We start from the raw sequence: 13,434 nt of genomic DNA on the forward strand, positions 1-13,434 counted from the left end.
TATTACTCAAATGTTAAAAATATGACATCATGAAATTTTCAGGCAAATGAATGAAAGTAAAAAAAAAAATCATCCTGAGAGAGGTAACCCAGACCTGGAAAGATAAATTTGGTATGTATTCATTTATAAATGAATATTAGCCATTAAATAAATTATAATAAAGGTGCAGTCTGTAGTCCTAGAGAGGTCAGTTATATAGGAGGAGACTAAGGAAGACACATGCATCTCCCCAGAAGGGGAAAGTAGAATAGATTTTACAGGTGGACAAGGGAAGGGGTGACAGGAGCAGGGTGACAGGTGGGGCGGGGGAGGCAAGATAGGGTTGAGCCAGGAATTGTAGGAAGAGACAGCTAGAATTGAGGGTCATTTTAGGGGTGGTATTGTAACTTAATGCAGTGAAAACTTCCTCATGCAGAAACCACATGCCAGTTCCTATGTGGAGAGTCAGAGGAGGATAAGGTACAAAATGCAAAAGGCAAAGGGTCAAGAAGAAAAAGAGTCTAGGACTGGTTGTCAATTCAGTAGTCTTGTAAGGAGAATATCCCTGAACTCTAATTAAAACTAGTGTGTTAGTCTTGATTCTGTTGTCATTGACAAAATACCTGAGAGTTTATCATTTTAAGTAATAGAAACTGACTTTACTCATGCTTCTGGAAAAGAGAGTGTGGTAACAGCATTCTCTCAGCAAATGATGAAGGGCTTCATGTTACAGAGGGCATCATATGGTAAGACCAAGCAAGCATGCTGTGTAGTCACACTTCCTCTTCTTAAATCCACGAATTCACCAGTGTCATCATGAAGGCTCCACTTTGCTAATCCTCATTGCCTCCCAAAAACTATTAATACTGTTGATATATGAATTGAGTGTTAAGTGGAACATATTGAAATGATAACCCATACTAGACTTATAACTAGCAATGTACCTCTTATAGAGAGAGAGCTAACGTCACTAACATGACTAGACTTCAAAAAATTCAATGATCACATAAATCTAGATATAAGATTATTTAAATGCTATTGTTTAGTATGATAACTAAATGAATAAGTCAGATGTAGCTCTTTATGCACTATAAGCAATCAGCTATTCTTTAATTATTTATCATTCTGTAGAAACACAAAATAAAATGTTAAGCCTGTAATTTATTTTATTATAGTAATTTTTATATTACTTAAAACAATAGAAAAACCTTTAATGTATTATTTGTTATGTATATCAACCTGTCATTTCTGAATTTTGACCCAAGATTGAAGCCATGTATGGTGGACTATAAAAATCATTGACATTTAAATGCTGCTACAGGTTTCCTTAAAGGTAAAATGTCTATTTCTTTACAGCAAGCAAATTTTTATCCTGAAAAAATGATTATCAACCTTCTAAGTAACCAAAAATAGAAGTAAACAACTGCTCTTTCTTTACCTTAGTAAAAATTAAAACAACCCAAAGAATGAAAACATGTATTTGAGGAAGTAAAGCTAAAATGCCCTCTTTAGTAATATAAATCACAATGGATCAAAGTTCTAAGACCCAAGTCTGTAGATTTTGTTGCTTTGAATGGAGAGGACAAGACTGTTTCTGCAGATATTTGGGTAAAGGAAATAAATTCTTTTCTTCTAGACCTTGGAAAGGTTGAGTATTACTAAGGAAGAGGAGGTGGATGAGAATCAAAGAGTGGGAAGTTTTCTGTATTGTTCATTGAGACCTGAGAATTACTGAAGGATGATAATAAAGATGAAGAAGAGTCCTTGCCTGCCATGAAGCAGTCATAAGCAGAGTCAATGAGGGTGGAATAGAGCAGCTTGATGAGGAAGCCAAACAGATCAGGAGAAAACCTACCTCTGTATGGAAGTCAGAGAATAGGGAACTTCTTGGGGATAACTGACAGTGAGGAGAGCCACACTCCTGGTGTTTGCAATTCCTAGGGTCAGTCTCAGAGAAGAACCAGGTAGTCTTCACCTGTAACTAGTTTCAGTGAAGTTAGCATTGGGACTTCATTCTACTGGCCGTCAAACAGTGGTACTTCCCATGCTCCATGGTATGTCTAATAATATCCTGAGTACTTACTAAAAAAGGCAGGCCCTGGGCTCTAGTTCATTCAGTGAGCCTAAGAGTGTACAGTTTTGTTCAGCTGATACATGAAGTGGAGACAACCATACCACAAGAACACATGCACAACTATGTTCATAGCAGCATTGTTGGTAATAGCCAAAACCTGGAAACAACCTAGATGTCACTCAGCCAAAGAATGGATAAAACAAGTGTGGTACATATACACAACGGAGTACTACTCAGCAGTAAAAAACAATGGCATTATGAAATTTGCAGAAAAATGGATGGAACTAGAAAACATTATCCTGAGTGAGATAACTCAAACTCAAAAGGACAAACATGGTATGTACTCACTCATAAGTGGATACTAGATGTAAAGCAAAGGATAACCAGACTTCAACCTATAGCTCTAAAGAAGCTAGATAGCAAAGAGGACCCAAAGAGGGATGGATGAATCACCCTTGGAAGGGTAAATGGATGAGATCTCCATTAGTAAACTGGGAATGAGGGGTGAGCAATGGAAGGTAGGGGATGGGGAATTAGAACGTAAGGGAATGTGATGGTTGAGCTTGAACAGAGATAGAATCACAATGAAAGAGATACCATGATAGAGGGAGACATCATGGAGATAAGGAGAAACTGGGTACTAGGGAAGTTCCCAGGAATCCACAAGGATGACGCCAGCTTAGACCACTAGCAATAGTGGAGAGGGTCCCTGAACTGGCTTACCCCAGTAATCAGATCAGTGAATACCCTAACTCTCATCACAGAGTCTTTCTCCAGTAACTAGTGGAAGCTGATGTAGAGATCCACAGCCAAACACCAGGCTGAGCTCCAGGAGTCCAGTCCAAGAGAGAGAAGAGGGATTCTATGAGCAAGGGGGTTCAAGATCATGATGGGGAAACCTACAGAGACAACCAAACCAAATAAGTGGGAACTCATGAAATTTAGATCAACAACTGTCAAGCCTGCATGAGACTGGACTAGGCCCTCTTCATAGTGAAACAGTTGTGTAGTTTGATCTGCTTAAGGGGCCCCCCGGTAGTAAGATCAGAATCCATCCCTGGTGCATGAGCAGGCCTTTTGGAGCCCACCTCTATGATGGGACACCTCGCACAGACTTGAAGCAGGGGGAGAACCTTCCTCTACTAAATGTATCTCCCCATGGGAGGCCTTACCTTCTTGTAGAAGGGAATGGTGGGGGGAGCTTGGGAGGGAGAGACTGGAGGGACAGGAGGAAGGAAGAGGGGGATCTTTGGTAAAAAAATTTTAATTAAAAAAAAAGAAGAGTTCCAGTGAAGGGCCAGTATAGCAGAGACCAGGGTTCCTGGAATCAAACCAATGATTCTTTGTAATGAATGCCTGCATATTAAGATGTATGGATAAAGGGGTTTACTGTGTGACTTACTATGTCACAGTGCACCTTCCATGATGAGATTTTTCCTTCCTTTTGTTTTTCTTTCTTTTTTATATCTTAAATTTTATTTTGTTTTATTTGGGGGGGGTAGGTTGCAGGGGCAGAGGGTGGATGCAAGGGATGGGTGGGATTAGGATGCATGATGTGAAAGACAAAAAGAATAAATAAAAAAGAAAGTTAAAAAAAAGTAACACACCTTAAAATAATATTCCCCAACAATACCTATTGACTATTCTGGTGAATTAACAACACCTTGTAGCTGGTGTTATCTCCTGGTCCTGCCTAGCCCACGGTCAGGACAAATCTCTCTCACCTGCCAATCCTGCAGCTGCTTGGACCCAAATAAACACACAGATGCTTATATTATTTATAAACTATATGGCTATGTGGCTCAGACTTCTTGCTATCTAGTTCTTGTATCTTAAATTAACCCATTTCTATTGATCTATAAGTTGCCATGTGGCTCATGGCTTACCAGTATCTTAACATCTGCTTCTCATGGTGATGGCTGGCAGCATCTCCTGACTGAGGCTTCCACTTCCCAGAATTCTCCTCTCTCCTTACCCTGCCTACACTATACTTCCTGCCTGGCTACTGGCCAGTCAGGGTTTTATTTATCAGTCAATCAGAGTAACACATTCACAGCATCCCCAGCAACACCTAATCCCACAGAGTTCAAAATAAATTCTTTTCTTGTCTGTTTATTTGTTGGTTTTTAATTGAAATAAGTTCTTTACTCATACAATACAACCCAACCATAGTTTTCTAAATACTGATTATGCATGCAATTATTTCCCCTGTCTGCTGCAATTAATGTTAAACCCTTCATATATACATTTCTATAGTATGGTACAATTTTATTTTATTTTTTTTGTTTGCTCTCCATAATTATTTTCAAATTTTCTATTTTATAGATATTTTGGATATCTAAAACAATTAGAGAACCTTTTGTCTAGAGGTAGGACCCCATGAAATTTTTCACCTTTCTACCATGGACTCTGGGAGTTGCACTCAGGTCCTCATACTTGAGGAACAAGCACCTTTACACTGAACATCTCTCCAGCTCTAACTCATCATTTTTAAGGGAGAAAAGAGGACTCTTAGGTTAGTTGAGTGTAATTCTCATTATCCTTGTTAGATGAATATATTTAATTCTCTGCTGGGATGCATGAGTGTTCAGAGTAATAACTGCTATAATTTTTAAAGATCATTTTTAAAATGTCAACACAATAGGAGTATTTGAGATAACTTTGAGTCCATTTCTTATTACAGCTGTGTAAGTATTTCAAAGAACAATTAGCTTCTCAACTCTGAGTTCACAATTATAATCAATATTACAAAAATATTTCTGAAATATGCTTCTTTGTTTTGACTTCAGGTAATATATTCATTCATAAGCATTTACAGGATCTGGTGAGTTCTGGACTAAGATTTTTACAGAATATTCAACAAAACTTTTTAAATAAGTGGGTCACAAAATTGCTGAATACATGTTCTTGGAATTTCTTCCCACTTTCATTAATTGCACTAGCTTGCCAAATTCAGCCACTGGCATAGTAATTAATGTTAACCGTATCATAGGCATCATGTTGAACTAGAGAAAAGGGGGTCAGATTAAAGCTAAAACTTGGTATCAGTCTAGTCTAGAAAAGAAAATAAGGTAGTGCATCTAATCCAATGGTTGGAAAGGAAAAACAGTGTGTGCAGAACCTGAAGAAGATGTAACTAGTAGAAACCTGAGTTAGAGCCTGGGAATTGGGAATTAACTCATGAAAATTGATTATGCTGAGGCCAACTTCCTAGAAGCTTTTCTAAGAACCACTTACTTTTCCAAATATCTTTACCTTCATCATGTTGCATTACCAAAAAAATCCTTAAAATTATTTTCTTAGTTTTCCTTTTTGTACTTTTCTGAATTTTGTGCTTGGTATGGTTTAACAGACTGAATTGAAGATATGACAATATAAAAAAACTGGCACATGTTATTTATAAGCACTGATTTCATTATAATTCAATCTAATTTGTCTTAAAGAGTTGACAGAAATGCTCTATGTTCAATGTCTGAGGAATCATATATAAAATTCTAATTATGAGTCAGCACATTAGTTGTATAATCCCATTTCACATGCCGCTTGTCCTAAATGTTGTAACTAGATTTTGGTAACAGGAAAAAAGAAAAGACCTGGTCTTTTAAAACACAGAAATTAAATCATATGGTATATTAGGCACACACATACCCACAAAAAAAAAATTAATTTTCTTACTAGAGAAACATCCTTCACCAAAATGTTTGGAAATGCCACTATAAATTCCTAGAGATTTAACATAATTCAAGTCAATAGGACAAGAACTATTTAATTATTACATTATATTGCTTAAGATGCTGCATATACATCCTCAAAAAGGAAATTGCTGCATATATAAAATATAAAGTACTGTGGTTACTGCATCTTTAGATTGTACATCATTTACATAAGATGCACTTACTGCTTTCACATGAGAAGAATAATGTCATCCAACAATATTTCTATATGCACTCAATTCAGTTTTTTCTAAACTTTAAAGAATACTTCCTCCCCATCATATCTTATTCATGTCCTCCTGCCTTTCTCACATGGCAGATCCTGCTAGTGAACATGCACTATTCATTTTCTCCTAGCATTGGTTTTGGTATTCAATGTACATGTGATATGTTAACTTATACATACCCAGTTCCCAGTACCCTGTGAATATATGACTCAGTTCTGAAAGGTTAAATGTTGAAAAATACATAAATCTTGCACTTACCTAGAGTATAATGACCCATGTTGAAAATGGAATTTCATTGCTTGAACTACTTCTGGTCTTTGAAGTCACTAAGGCATACTAGCTAAAGTTAATAGGCTAGGTTTAACAAGAATTTTGCTTTGATGAAAATACTGAAAGCAACTTCTTGCTTTTCTATCTCCATATTTTCTTACTATCTAGAATCTGGACTTAGTGTATAAAGGTCAAATGGTCACATTAGTTGAATATAAGAATCAAAGTTAAGTACCAAGGATAATGGAATAAGTAGCAGATGAAACTTCGGAAGTTGACAACTTTCTTAATGGACTATGAGAATTCTAACCTGTCTGTAGACTTCCTGACACTTCTGGAGAGAAATACCATATGCTCAAGTCAGTGTAAACAATTTCTTTTATGTAGAATAAATGTAATAGTCAATATAAACAGGAAATAAGTGCATCTTTCTTTACATGAGTTACATAGAATATCTACACTACAATTTCTTTATCATCTATCAACAAAGATTTTAGAAATAAAAGAAAAATGAACATTCAAAATATTGTAATGTATACAAATTGTTCAAATTTTAGTTGTCTTATTGCTTGTTAAGTTTTTCATGTTTCTTTATTTGCTGTGTGGGTTTGTTTTGGAATTAACTAAGCAACTATTTAAATATTATATAATATAAAAATATCACTTGGTATTTCTTTTTATTTTCTTTATTTATTTTACATCCTGACCTCTGTTTCACCTCCCTCCTCTTCTCCCATCCCTTCCCCCAACACCCCTCTGTTCCAACCCCTCAATTAACCCCTCTCCATTTCTATTTAGGAAAGGACAGATCTCCCATAAGCATCAACAAAACATGGCATATCAAGTTGTAGTAAGACTTAGTACCTCCCCATGTATTAAGGCTGGGCAAGGCAACCCAGTATAATGAGTAGGTTCCCAAAGCCAGTATAACAGTCAGAAACCACCCTGCTCCTACTATGAAGAGTCCCACAAGAGGACCAAGCTACACAACCATAACACATATGTAGTGTGCCTAGGACAGTCCCATGCAGACTCCCTGGTTGTCAGTTTAGTCTCTATGAGCCCCTATGAGCCCAGGTTAGTTGATTCTGTGGGTTTTCTTGTGGTATCCTTGAACCCTCTGGCTCCTATAATCCTTCCTCACCCTCTTCTACAGGATTCCTGACCTCCACCTAATGTTTTTCTGTGGGTCTGCATCTGTTTCCATCAGTTGGTGGATGAAGACTCTCTGATGACAATTGGGCTAGGCACCAATTTATAAGTATACCAGAATATTATTAGGCATCATTACACTGACTTTTTTTCCTCCTGTCCCATTTGGTTCTATCCTAGGTCTCTGGGTCATCCAGCCTGTGGGTCCTGGTATTGTAGGCAGTGTCAAGGGTGGGCTTACTCTCCTGGCATATGTTTTAGGCTAGACCAGTTATTGGTTACTCAATCTCTAGGACACCCTTACTCCAGCACATCCCCTAGGCAGAATAGACTGTAGGTCGAAGGTTATATGGCTGGGTTGGTTTCCCAATCTCTCCACTGGAAGTCTTACCTGATCGCAGGAGATGGCCAGTTCAGGCTATGTATCCTCTATTATTAGGAGTCTTAGCTAGGTCATCCTTGTAGATTTCTGGGAGATTACTCTGCACCAGGTTTTTACCTGACCATGAAATGCCCTGCCTCTTTCCAGTAGTCTCTTTCAGTACTCTTTCTTTGTCCCCCCACACACATCCTGATTGCAGTGTCCCCACTCCCACCTGCCCACAGTCCACTCATAAAATCTCTTCTATTTCCCCTTCCCAGGGAGATCCAGGAGTCCCCCCTCGAATTCTTCTTGTTACCTAGTCTCTCTGGTTCTGTGGATTGTAGTATAGTTAACCTTTATTTTATAGCTAATATCCACTTATGAGTGATTACATACCATGTTTCACTTGATATTTCTTAATAAATAGTTAATTCAGGTTATGGTCTCTGTCCCTTCCCTTTTGAATCTGAGAAGTCTGTCACATTGGTACAAGTGACTGTAGTCTCCAAACCTATACCCAATGAGGTCAATGCTGCCTTGCATGTCTGGACATTTAAGTAAGAGTTCTGAGTTGCTCAGTTAGAAATACAACTGTTCTGTAGCAACCATCCTACCAGAAAGCCACATCTAAAGGACTCTTTAAGGAATCCTAGTGCTCAAATTCTTCAAGTCTCTGAACCAAACATGGAAGGAAATAAGACTACTTGTAGCTAGAGTTTTCCTGCCTTGCCCACAGTCAGGACAAATCTCTATCACCTGCCAGTCCCACAGCCACTCAGACACAACCAAGTAAACTTATATTGCTTACAAACTGTATGGCCGTGGCAGGCTTCTTGCTAACTGTTCTTATATCTTAAATTAATCCATTTCTATAAATCTATACCTTGCCACGTGGCTCATGGCTTACCGGCATCTTCACATGCTGCTTGTCATGGTGGCAGCTGGCAGTGTCTCCCTCCTCCTTCCTGTTTTCTCTGTTCTCCTCTCTGTTAGTCCCACCTATACTTCCTGCCTGGACACTGGCCAATCAGTGTTTTATTTATTGACCAATCAGAGCAACAGATTTGACATACAGACCATCCCACAGCAACTACAGTCCTCCGTGACTGAGTTCCTACCAACCTTTGTGCCCTTTTAACAGAGACCAGTCAGCATGGATCAGAGATAAGCTGTTCCTATGTGACCTATCACAATTACTGATCTACAGAATTCGTTTTTTTAAAAAGGTGTTTTTATGTTGTTAAATTTGGAATGTAATCTGAAAAAATAGTCACAAGCCTAGAGACAGCCATTCCCCAACCTTTGGAAATAGGTGAAAAAATGAAGTTTCTCAGAAGAAGACACAATGACAAAAGTTGTACCAAAAGGTAGCAATAGATAATAAAATAACACTTTACTTTTACATTGTGCCTTTGAGTTGTGATGTTCAGGGCCCACTCTAAACCTAACTACCTTCCAAATAATATAATATGTAGAAAGTCTATCATATAGTTCATTATACTTAAATTCACAAAAAGAAAGAGCTTATACATAATCAGAGTAGGGACTTTAAAGTCATCAAGTGATGTTGAATTTTAAAAGTACACTCAAACTTAGTTCAACAAATATCATTTGTTCCCAAGGAAGCTGACCCTCACCCTTCCCTCATCATAAAATCAACAGCATTCTTACTGTCATAATCATCTATGGCCTAGATGTTTTGTTTCATTTTATGTATATCTATTATTTTATATATTTAATGATCTTTTCTTTTTGTCTATTCTCTTTTGAGATTACAAATAGTGTAGGAGAGACACAGTGCCAATGCCATGAAAACTAAGTCTATCCTGGGATTCTTACACTCAGATGAGTCTAATGACCCACACTGAAGATATAATTTCATTCTTGAACATTTTCATTCTTTCTGTTAAAGAGTTAAGGCACACTGTCTAAACATCTTATTTTCTGAATAATATCTCTATAATTTCATTTCCACAACAGCATTTTACAAGATGATTGCAAATAACTTTGTGTATTTTAGACTATAATTATTTTTCCTCTTCTATATGGTTTGTCCAAGAGGCATGCAGATATAATGGGGTGTTGAAAACAAAGTGTCCCGGAAGCTTGACTCACTGACAGCCAGCCAAGTGCTCTCTTTCAGAACTTTCTTTTGAAACACAGTTGAAACTTAGGAACTTTTTCTCAAGTCTGACATTGCTCTTCTGAAAACAACACACTTCTATCCTTCTAAGGGTTTTGTTTGCAGTTGTATCTGAACATCCCAGATCTTCTCTGAGTTACTCAGATGGTTGTCAAATCACTTGGTGCAGTATTTAGTTTGAATATATCTATCCTAAAACTATGAAGATGACACCCATAAGCTTTGTACTAAAAAACAAAAAGGGTCCTCTTTTTTAATTAGCTCTTTTTTTTTGAGATTATAATTACACCATTTCCCTCTTCCTTTTCCTCCCTCTAAACCCTCCCATATACCTCTCCTTGCTTTCTTTCAAATTCATGACCTATTTTTTAAAATTAATAGCTGTTACATACACATAATAAACATAGTGCTGAGACATTTTGCTCAGCCTTGGTCTAGGGAGGAGGGGACTGGACCTGCCTCAGCTGAATCTACCAAGCTGGGCTGACTCCCCAGGGGAGACCTTGCCTTGGAGGAGGTGGGAATAGGGGGTGGTGTCGTGGGTAGCCATTCCAACTTGGTTCTGGAAGTTCCAACCCCCATTGAGACTCTGGCAACTGTCACGCCTACGAGGCGGGGCGAGGGGAGGCGCCTGGGGACAGGGAGAGCTGGATGGGCCAGCGCTCGCGCTGGGCGCTCGCTCGGTGCCGGAACGCTGACCGGTGCAGATTGACTGTGCAGAGCTCCGGAGAACACCGCTGGACTCATTACACCTTCCCCAGACCCTGCGACCTACCCATTACTTAATTTGTGAGTTGCGCCATTAAATAAATATCCTTTTAACTACGTGGAGTGGCCAAAATAATTTCTCCAATATCTGGCGCTCACGTGGGGCAAACTCCAAAGGCCTGGGCGGCTCCCGCCGTCTCCTCCCTAGCTGGCGGGTACCTAAACCCGCCTGCAAAGTTCCATATAACCAGGGAACACCTACACGGTTCCATTCCCGAAAAAGGGAGCAGCTAGTCCGATCTCAATTCCCTAGCTTAGCCCCAGACCAGCGAAAGAGGCAGGAGAGTGCTAGCTCCGATTTCCGCCATCTCCGCCATTTCCGCCATCTCCCTCCGACTCCAGCCAAGATCGCCAGCAGGCCCTGTTTCGGAGCTGTACCAACGCCACCTGCTGGCTGAAAAGTGCTACTACACGAAAGGTAAGCATATTGTTTCAAGTAAAGGTACTTGATAATTTTACACCTTAAAATTGACTAACAAATTTTGAGTAATTCGTGTAATATGGCCGACAACATTACCTCACAAGAGTTTAAAAGCCTTTTTGCCTGTATGATGAATGACATCTTCCTGGAAATATACGACATTCCTAAGGCATATCTGGGCTATACCATTTTGGCATTCATCATAATAATTCACACAGTGTTCAAACACTGGTTTAAGAACAAAGATGAGTCATTATTGGGACTGATACAGGCTTTAAAAGATAGCAATGAAGGCTTACAGAAAAAGATTCTCTCTCTGGAATCTGCTTTCAAAGATAACAATGAAGGCTTAGAGAAAAAGATTCTCTCTCTGGAATCTGCTTTCAAAGATAGCAATGAAGGCTTAGAGAAAAAGATTCTCTCTCTGGAATCTGCTTTCAAAGATAGCAATGAAGGCTTAGAGAAAAGGATTCTTTCTCTAGAATCTACTAATCAGGATTTACAAAACAGGCTTGTACCCAAAATTGATTTTATTGATAATAAATATGAATATTTAATGGATAGAACACTAACTCTCCAGAGTGAAGTTGTGGCTACTCAGACAGTATATAAGGAAGAAAGATTATCGTTAATTGATAGGATAAGGTCCATGGAATCATGTGTTTCTGAGGAACATAAAAACTTCTATGATTCCATGAGAAATATGGAGTCCCTTGCAAGAGAGGAGGTTCACTCCCTAGAACAGACCCTAGGTGCTCGTTTGCAAGCCCTAGAAGAAACTCTCAGTAAACATGACAAGGGAACTAATAAGCAGAAGGTCAAGACCATAGAGGTTGTAACATCTCCAAATGGCTCTCATACAATGGCTTATCCTGTTATTGTCCATGAGAAGCCAGCAGATGACACACACCCCGAGCCATATATGACATATACATTACAACCAATTTCAACAAGGGACTTTAAAAATATAAAGGAAGCAGTAGTTACGTATGGGATACAATCCACATATGTAAAACAGATGTTAAATTCGTGGTCTACCTCACATAGAATCATTCCAGATGACTGGCATCAGTTAATTTCAGCTGTTCTAGAATATAGTCAGCAGTTACAGTGGAAAAGCTGGTTGAGAGAAGAGGCAAAAAATTTAGAACAACAAGGTAAAATCAGAGGTTTTGTGATCTCCCAAGATCAAATACTTGGTGAGGGATGTTTCGCTGACAGGAATGTACAAGCCACTTATGATGAGCATACAATATCCCTATGCCGTACAGCAGCTCTAAATGCTTGGGAAAAAATTCCAGAACCTGGAAAACCAACTGAGGTATACAAAAAGATATTTCAGGGACCGCATGAACCCTTCACTGATTTTTTACAAAGACTGAACAGAGCTATAACAAGAGCTGTGTCAGACAAAGAATTAAGAAAAGTATTAACTGAGTCCTTGGCGTTCGACAATGCTAATGCAGAATGCAGAAGAATACTTACACCATTAAAGATCAGATCAGCTCCTTTGGAAGAATGGATTCAATATACTAATGGTGTTCAGTCTCTTAATTACAGTAATGAGGCTTGGATAGGAGAGACAAATCCCAGAGGTGAAAGAAGGCCCCGTGTTACCAAATGTTTTAAGTGTGGTACACCAGGTCATATAAGTAAAAACTGTACATGGGTACTCCTAGAAGCAATACTCCTTCTAGGAATAGCCTAAACAGGAGACCCCAACCACCTCCTGGATTATGTAGAAGATGTGGCAAAGGCCGACATTGGACCAGTGAGTGCAGATCAAAAATAGATATACAAGGCAACCCTTTACTGGCGGGAAACGCCTCAGGGGCCTCTTGCAGGCCCCCAAACCAAACGTAGTACGAACATTCCCTGCCACTGTGGAAGAAAGTCCTCTCCAGGACAACTGAATAAACCAATGCCTAATGTAAAAACTGATACTGCAATGGATGATAAAACAGCTTTGATAGCTGGATCACAGTTTACAAAGAACACTATAAAACAAATATTTTGGCAGACTTCCATAAATGAACAAAGACCAAAGCTTAGAATTCGAATTAATGGCCTGGTTCTGGAGGGCCTGGTGGACACAGGTGCAGATGTGACTATAATTACACCAAAATCATGGCATCCGAATTGGCCTCTTCAAGAGGTAGATGTCCAACTGTTAGGGATTGGCACCCTATCTCAGATAAAACAGAGTTCGAGATGGGTTGAATGCATAGGGCCAGAAGGACAGAGAGGAAGGCTGACGCCTTATGTAGCAAATGTAGCAGTAAATCTTTGGGGCCGAGATCTGTTACAACAGTGGAATACCCAG

The sequence above is a fragment of the Peromyscus leucopus genome, chromosome 2 (assembly GCF_004664715.2).
Source record: "Peromyscus leucopus breed LL Stock chromosome 2, UCI_PerLeu_2.1, whole genome shotgun sequence".
Taxonomy (NCBI): domain Eukaryota; kingdom Metazoa; phylum Chordata; class Mammalia; order Rodentia; family Cricetidae; genus Peromyscus; species Peromyscus leucopus.